The sequence below is a fragment of the Globicephala melas genome, chromosome 12 (genome assembly GCF_963455315.2).
Source record: "Globicephala melas chromosome 12, mGloMel1.2, whole genome shotgun sequence".
In the NCBI taxonomy this organism is placed as follows: domain Eukaryota; kingdom Metazoa; phylum Chordata; class Mammalia; order Artiodactyla; family Delphinidae; genus Globicephala; species Globicephala melas.
Window position 1 is genome coordinate 25,951,016 of NC_083325.1, and position 7,081 is coordinate 25,958,096.

General features: G+C 42.1%; 1 non-coding gene across 1 annotated transcript; it reads left to right on the forward strand.

Moving 5' to 3' along the window:
- Positions 1-6,712: 6,712 nt before the first annotated feature.
- LOC115864230 (U6 spliceosomal RNA) lies at positions 6,713-6,819 on the forward strand. Its single transcript, XR_004043865.1, has one exon. It is a non-coding gene; the product is annotated as a U6 spliceosomal RNA (small nuclear RNA).
- Positions 6,820-7,081: the final 262 nt, after the last annotated feature.

Genomic DNA, 7,081 nt, shown 5'->3' on the forward strand with positions numbered 1-7,081 from the left:
CTGATGAGGACCATGAGGCTCCTATCCCTACTGGATTTTGTCAGAGGTACTATAGGAATCAACAGCAAGTAAATGAAAATGAGTATGAGTAGAGAAGGGGCAGATCCTCTTGGAATGTAGAAGTTTGAAAAAAGACTTAAAAGAGCTTTCTGAGGGCAGACTCTAACTTCCATGAAGGCAAGGACCATTGTTTGTGTGTCCACTATATCCCAGTCCTAGCACAGTGCCTGACACATAGTTTGCCCTCAACAGATATTTATTGAATAAAAGAGTGACTGACTTATACTAGGGGAGTGGCAAAGATGGTAGAGTAGGAAGACTCTGAGCTCACCTTCTCCCCTGGGCACATCAAGATTACAACTATTTACAGAGCAACTATTGATGAGAAAAACCAGAAGACTAGTGGAAAAGATCTTCTACAACTAAAGATATAAAGAAGGAACCACAACAAGACATGTAGAAGGGGCGGAGATGCAGTATAGTCAAGACCCATATTCCTGAGTGGGTGACCCACAAACAGGAGGATAATTACAATAGCAGAGGTTCTCAGATCCTGCCCAAGTAGCAAGTGGTCCAAGCCCCGCATCAGGCTCACCAGCCAGGGGTCCTGCGCTGGGAAGATGAGCCCCCAAAACATTTGGCCTTGAAGGCTAGCAGGGCTTACTTTCAGGAGAACCAGAGGGCTGTGGGAAATAGAGACTCTATTCTTAAATGATGCACACAAAATCTCACGTGCTCTGGGACCCAGGGCAGAAGCAGTAATTTGAAAGTATGTTGGGACTTTCCTGGTGGCACAGGGGTTAAGAATCCGCCTACCAATGCAGGGGACACAGGTTCGAGCCCTGGTCTAGGAAGATCCCACGTGCCATGGAACAGCTAAGCCCATGTACTGCAACTACTGGGCCTGCGCTCTAGAGCCTGCGTGCCACAACTACTGAAGTGCGCAGGCCTAGAACCCGTGCTCTGCAACAAAGAGTAGCCCCTGCTCGCTACAACTAAAGAAAGCCCACGCACAGCAATGAAGACCCAATGCAGCCAAATATCAATTAATTATTTTAAAAAAGAAAGTATCCTGAGTCAGACCCACCTGCTGATCTTGGAGAGCCTCCCTGAGATGCTGGAGGCAACTGGAGACATAGACACTGGCAGCAGCCATTTTGAGGAGCTCATTCTACCATGTGGACACTGGTGCTACCAAGTGCCATTTTGGAATCTGCCCTCCAATTTATTAGCACCAAGATCCTGCCCCAGCCACCAGCCTTTTTGCACCAGTACTAGGATGTGTCAGGCCAAGCAATTAGCCAGGTGGAGACACAGCCCCACCCACCAGCCTGCCTGCTGCCTTAAGACCCTTTGAGCCTGCAGCCACCCCTGGACACAGTTCTGTCCACTAGAGGGCCCAGGACCAGGCCCTGAACACGAGTGTGCCGGCACTAGCCCCAGAACCCCCCAAGGCCCTGCAGCCAGAGACCCTGAGACATGGCTCTGTCTGTCAGTAGGCTGGCACTAGCCCGGTGGCCAGCCTCACCCACCAGTGGGTAGGTACCAACCCCAGGACCCCTTGGCCTTGGCCCTGCCCACCAGTGGGCTGATACCAATTCCAGGACCCAAAGCCCTGAACCCAGAGACCCCAGGACCTGGCTCCACCCACCACAGTGCAGGAACTCAGCCTCTCAGCCTGCCATATCAGGACCCAGCCCATGCACCAGTAGGCAGGCACCAGCCCCAGGACTCTGGACTCGAGCCCTGCCCATCAGCAGGCCAACACAAGCACTGGGACATCATGGGCTCTTTTGTCAGCCACTCCAGGATCCAGCCCTGCCCATGAGCAGCCCAACACCAGCTCTGGGACCCCCCCACCAACAGGGCCCTGCAATCAGAGACCCAGGAACCTGGTTCCACCAACCAGTGACCCAGCACTAGACCTGGGACCCCCTGAGGCCCAGCCCCACCCACCAGCAGGCTGACACTAGATCCAGGAACCCCCCCTTCCAGCCCTGCAACCACCCACTCCAGAACCTGGCCTCACCCACCAGTGGCCACCTATGCACAATTCAAGCCTGGCAACCAACTAGAGTGGGGGCCAGCCACACCTATCAGGATGCCCACAATAGTCTGCCCAACAGAAGGACCCATGCAGCACAAATAGGGGGCACACCAGAGCATAACTCTGGTGACCAGAGGGCAGTTGCTGCTGGGATGCATAGGAGGTCTCTACAAAAAGCCACTTCTCCAACGTTGGGAAATATAACCAACCTACCACATACACAGAAATAAAAACAGCAAACTAGGCAAAATGAGGTGACACAGGAATATGTTCCAAACAAAGGAACAAGATAAAACCCCAGAAGAAGAACTAAGTGAAGTGAAGACAGACAATCTACCCAATAAATAGTTCAAGGTAATGATCATAAAGATGTTCAAAGAACCCAGGAAAGGATTGGATGAACAGAATGAGAAGTTAAAAGTTTTAAACAAAGAGTTAGCAAATATGAAGAACAACCAAATATACATGAAGAATACAATAACTGAAATGAAAAATACACTAGAAGTAATCAACAGTAAATTCAGTGATACAGAAGAATGGATCAGTGAGCTGGAAGACAGAGTAGAAGAAATCACTGAGGCTGAACAGAAAAAAAGAATAAAAATAAGTCAAGACAGTTTAAGAGACCTCTAAGACAACATCAAGGATAGTAACATTCACATTATAGGAGTCCCAGAAGGAGAAGAGAGAGGGAAAAGGGCAGATAACATATCCGAAGACCTAATAGTTGAATATTTCCCTTCCTGGGAAAGGAAACAGACATCTAGGTCCAGGAAGCACAAAGACTCCCAAACAGGATCAGCTCAAAGAGGATCACACCAAGAAGCATTGTAATTAAAATGGCAAAAATTAAAGATAAACAGAGAATATTAAAAGCAGCAAGGGAGGGACTTACCTTGTGGTCCAGTCATTAAGACTTTGTCTTCCAATGCAGGGGATGTGGGTTCAATCCCTGGTTGGGGAGCTAGATCCCAAGTGCCTTGGGGCCAAAAAACCAGAACATAGAAGCAATGTTGAGACAAATTCAATAAAGACTTTTAAAATGGTCCATATCAAAAAAAAATCTTAAAAAAAAAAGCAGCAAGGGAAAAGCACCAAGTTACATATGAGGGAACTCCCATAAGGGTATCAGCTGATGACACTGTTTGCAGATGACATGATAATATACATAGAGAATCCTAAAGATACTACCAGAAAACTACTAGAGCTAATCAATGAATTTGGTAATAGCAGGGTACAAAATTAATGCACAGAAATCTCTTGCATTCCTATACACTAATGATGAAAAATCTGAAAGAGAAATTCAGGAAACACGCCCATTTACCACTGCAACAAAAAGAATAAAATACCTAGGAATAAACCTACCTAAGGAGACAAAAGACCTGTATGCAGAAAACGATAAGACACTGATGAAAGAAATTAAAGATGGTACAAACAGATGGAGAGATATACCATGTTCTTGGATTGGAAGAATCAACATTGTGAAAATGACTATACTAGCCAAAGAATCTACAGACTCAATGCAATCCCTATCAAACTACCAAGGGCATTTTTCACAGAACTAGAACAAAAAATTTCACAATTTGTATGGAAACACAAAACACCCCGAATAGCCAAAGCAATCTTGAGAAAGAAAAACAGCTGGAGGAATCAGGCTCCCAGACTTCAGACTATACTACAAAGTTACAGTAATCAAGACAGTATGGTACTGGCACAAAAACAGAAATACAGATCAATGGTACAGGATAGAAAACCTGGAGATAAACCCACACACATATGGTCGCCTTATTTTTTTTTGTTTTGTTTTTCTGTTTTTTGTGTTTTTTTGCGGTACGCAGGTCTCTCACTGTTGTGGCCTCTCCCACTGCAGAGCACAGGCTCCAGACACACAGGCTCAGTGGCCATAGCTCACGGGCCCAGTCGCTACATGGCATGTGGGATCTTCCCAGACCGGGGCACGAACCTGTGTCCCCTGCATTGGCAGACGGACTCTCAACCACTGCACCACCAGGGAAGCCCTGGTAACCTTATTTTTGATAAAAGAGGCAAGAATATACAATGGAGAAAAGACAGCCTCTTCAATAAGTGGTGCTGGGAAAACTGGACAGCTACATATAAAAGAATGAAATTAGAACAGTCCGTAACACCATACACAAAAATAAACTCAAAATGGATTAAAGACTTAAATGTAAGGCCAGACACTATAAAACTCTTAGAGGAAAACATAGGCAGAACACTCTATGACATAAATCACAGCAAGATCCTTTTTGACCCACCTCCTAGAGAAATGGAAATAAAAATAAACAAATGAGACCTAATGAAACTTCAAAGCTTTTGCACAGCAAAGGAAACGATAAACAAGACAAAAAGACAACCCTCAGAATGGGAGAACATATTTGCAAACGAAGCGACTGACAGAGGATTAATCTCCAAAATTTACAAGTAGCTTATGCAGCTCAATATCAAAAAACAAACAACCCAATCCAAAAATGGACAGAAGACTTAAATAGACATTTCTCCAAAGAAGATATACAGATTGCCAACAAACACATGAAAGGATGCGCAACATCGCTAATCATTAGAGAAATGCACATCAAAACTACAATGAGGTATCCCCTCACACCAGTCAGAATGGCCATCATCAAAAAAACCTACAACAATAAATGCTGGAGAGGGTGTGGAGAAAAGGGAAACCTCTTGCACTGTTGGTGGGAATGTAAATTGATACAGCCACTCTGGAGAACAGTATGGAGGTTCCTTAAAAAACTAAAACTAGCACTACCATACAACCCAGCAATCCCACTACTGGGCATATACCCTGAGAAAACCATAATTCAAAAAGTGTAATGTACCACAATGTTCATTGCAAGTCTATTTAATATAGCCAGGACATGGAAGCAACCTAAGTGTCCATTGACAGATGAATGGATAGAGAAGATGTGCCACATATATACAATGGAACGTTACTCAGCCATATAAAGAAACGAAATTGAGTTATTTGTAGTGAGGTGGATGCACCTAGAGTCTGTCATACAGAGTGAAGTCAGAAATAGAAAAACAAATACCATATGCTAACACATATATATGGAATCTAAAAGGAAAAAAAATGGTTCTGAAGAACCTAGGGGCAGGACAGGAATAAAGACACAGACACAGAGAATGGACTTGAGGACATGGGGAGGGGGAAGGGTAAGCTGGGACAAAGTGAGAGAGTGGCATGGACATATATACACTACCAAATGTAAAATATATAGCTAGTGGGAAGCAGCCACATAGCACAGGGAGATCAGCTCGGTGCTTTGTGACCACCTAGAGGGGAGGGATAGGGAGGCTGGGAGGGAAATGCGAGAGGGAGGAGATATGGGGATATATGTATACGTATTGTTGATTCACTTTGTTATACAGCAGAAACTAACACACCATTGTAAAGCAATTATACTCCAATAAAGATGTTACAAAAAAAACTAAAAATGTGTTAGGCAATTTATATACATCTTTAATAGTAAAACATTTGGAAAAATATTTTAAATGAGTTTGTATTATATGAAGAGGGGAAATGGCAATTTTCAAATGCCTTTTCCATTTGAAAGTACTATTTCTTCATTTTCTTCTTTTTGGCCTATTGTTTAAAAATAATTTTCATATACAGAATTCTTAAATTTTGGTCTCCTAAGTGAAAATTTTCAAAGAAGCAAGTTGTTTGGCCTCTACCTTAATAAAATTCTTTACTGGTCAAAAAAAAGGGTGGGAGGGTATCAGCTGATTTTTCAACAGAAACTCTGCAGGCCAAAAGGTAGTGGCATGATATATTTAAAGTGATGAAAGGGGGAAACCTACAACCAAGAATACTCTACCCAAAAAGGCTTTCATTTAGATTCAATGGAGAGATCAAATGTTTTACAGGCAAGCAAAAGCTAAACAGTTCAGCACCACAAAACCAGCTTTATAAGAAATGTTAAAGGAACTTCTCTAAGAGAAAAAGAAAAGGCCACAAATAGAAACTTGAAAGTTATGAAAGGAAAAATCTCATTGATAAAGGCATATATACAGTAAAGGTAGTAAATCAATCACATATAAAGCTAGTAGGAAGGTTAAATGACAAAAATAGTAAAGTCGTCTATATGCACAATAAGTAGTTAAGGGATACATGAAACAAAAAGATGTAAAATATGATATCAAAAACTGTAAAACATGGAGGGGGAAGTAAAAATGCAGGGTTGTTAAAATGTGTTTGATCTTAAGAGATCAGCAACTTACAATGAATATATATATATGTGTGTGTGTGTGTGTACACACACACACAGTAACCACAAACCAAAACCCTATAATAGATGCACACCTGGAAAGAAGAAAGAAATCCAAACACAACACTAAAGATAGTTATCAAATCACAAGAGAACAAAAGAAGAAGAAAGGAACAAATAAGAACTACAAAAACAATGAACAAAATGGCAATAAATACATACTCATCAATAATTACCTTAAATGTAAATGGACTAAATGCTCCAATCAACAAACACAGTGCCTGAATGGATACAAAAACAAGACCAATATATATGCTGCCTACAGAACACTCACTTTAGATCTAAAGACACACAGAGACTGAAAGTAAGGGGATGGGAAAATGTATTCCATGAAAATGGAAATTAAAGGAAAGCCAGGGTAGTGCTCACTTCATCAGCACATATACTAAAATTAGAACAATACAGAGAAGATTAGCATGGCCCCTGTGCAAGGATGACACACAAATTCATGAAGCGTTCCATATCTTTCTGGGAATTGAGGGTTGGTAGATGCAAACTGTTACATTTAGAATGGATAAACAACAAGGTTCTACTGTATAGCACAGGGAACTATATCCAATCTCCTGGGTAAACCATAATGGAAAAGAATATTTTAAAAAGAATGTATATATGTCTATAACTGCGTCACTTTGCTGTACAGCAGAGATTGGCATAACATTGTAAATCAAATATACTTAAATAAAAAAAAAGAGAAAGAAAGCCAGGGTAGCAATACTTATTTCAGACAAAA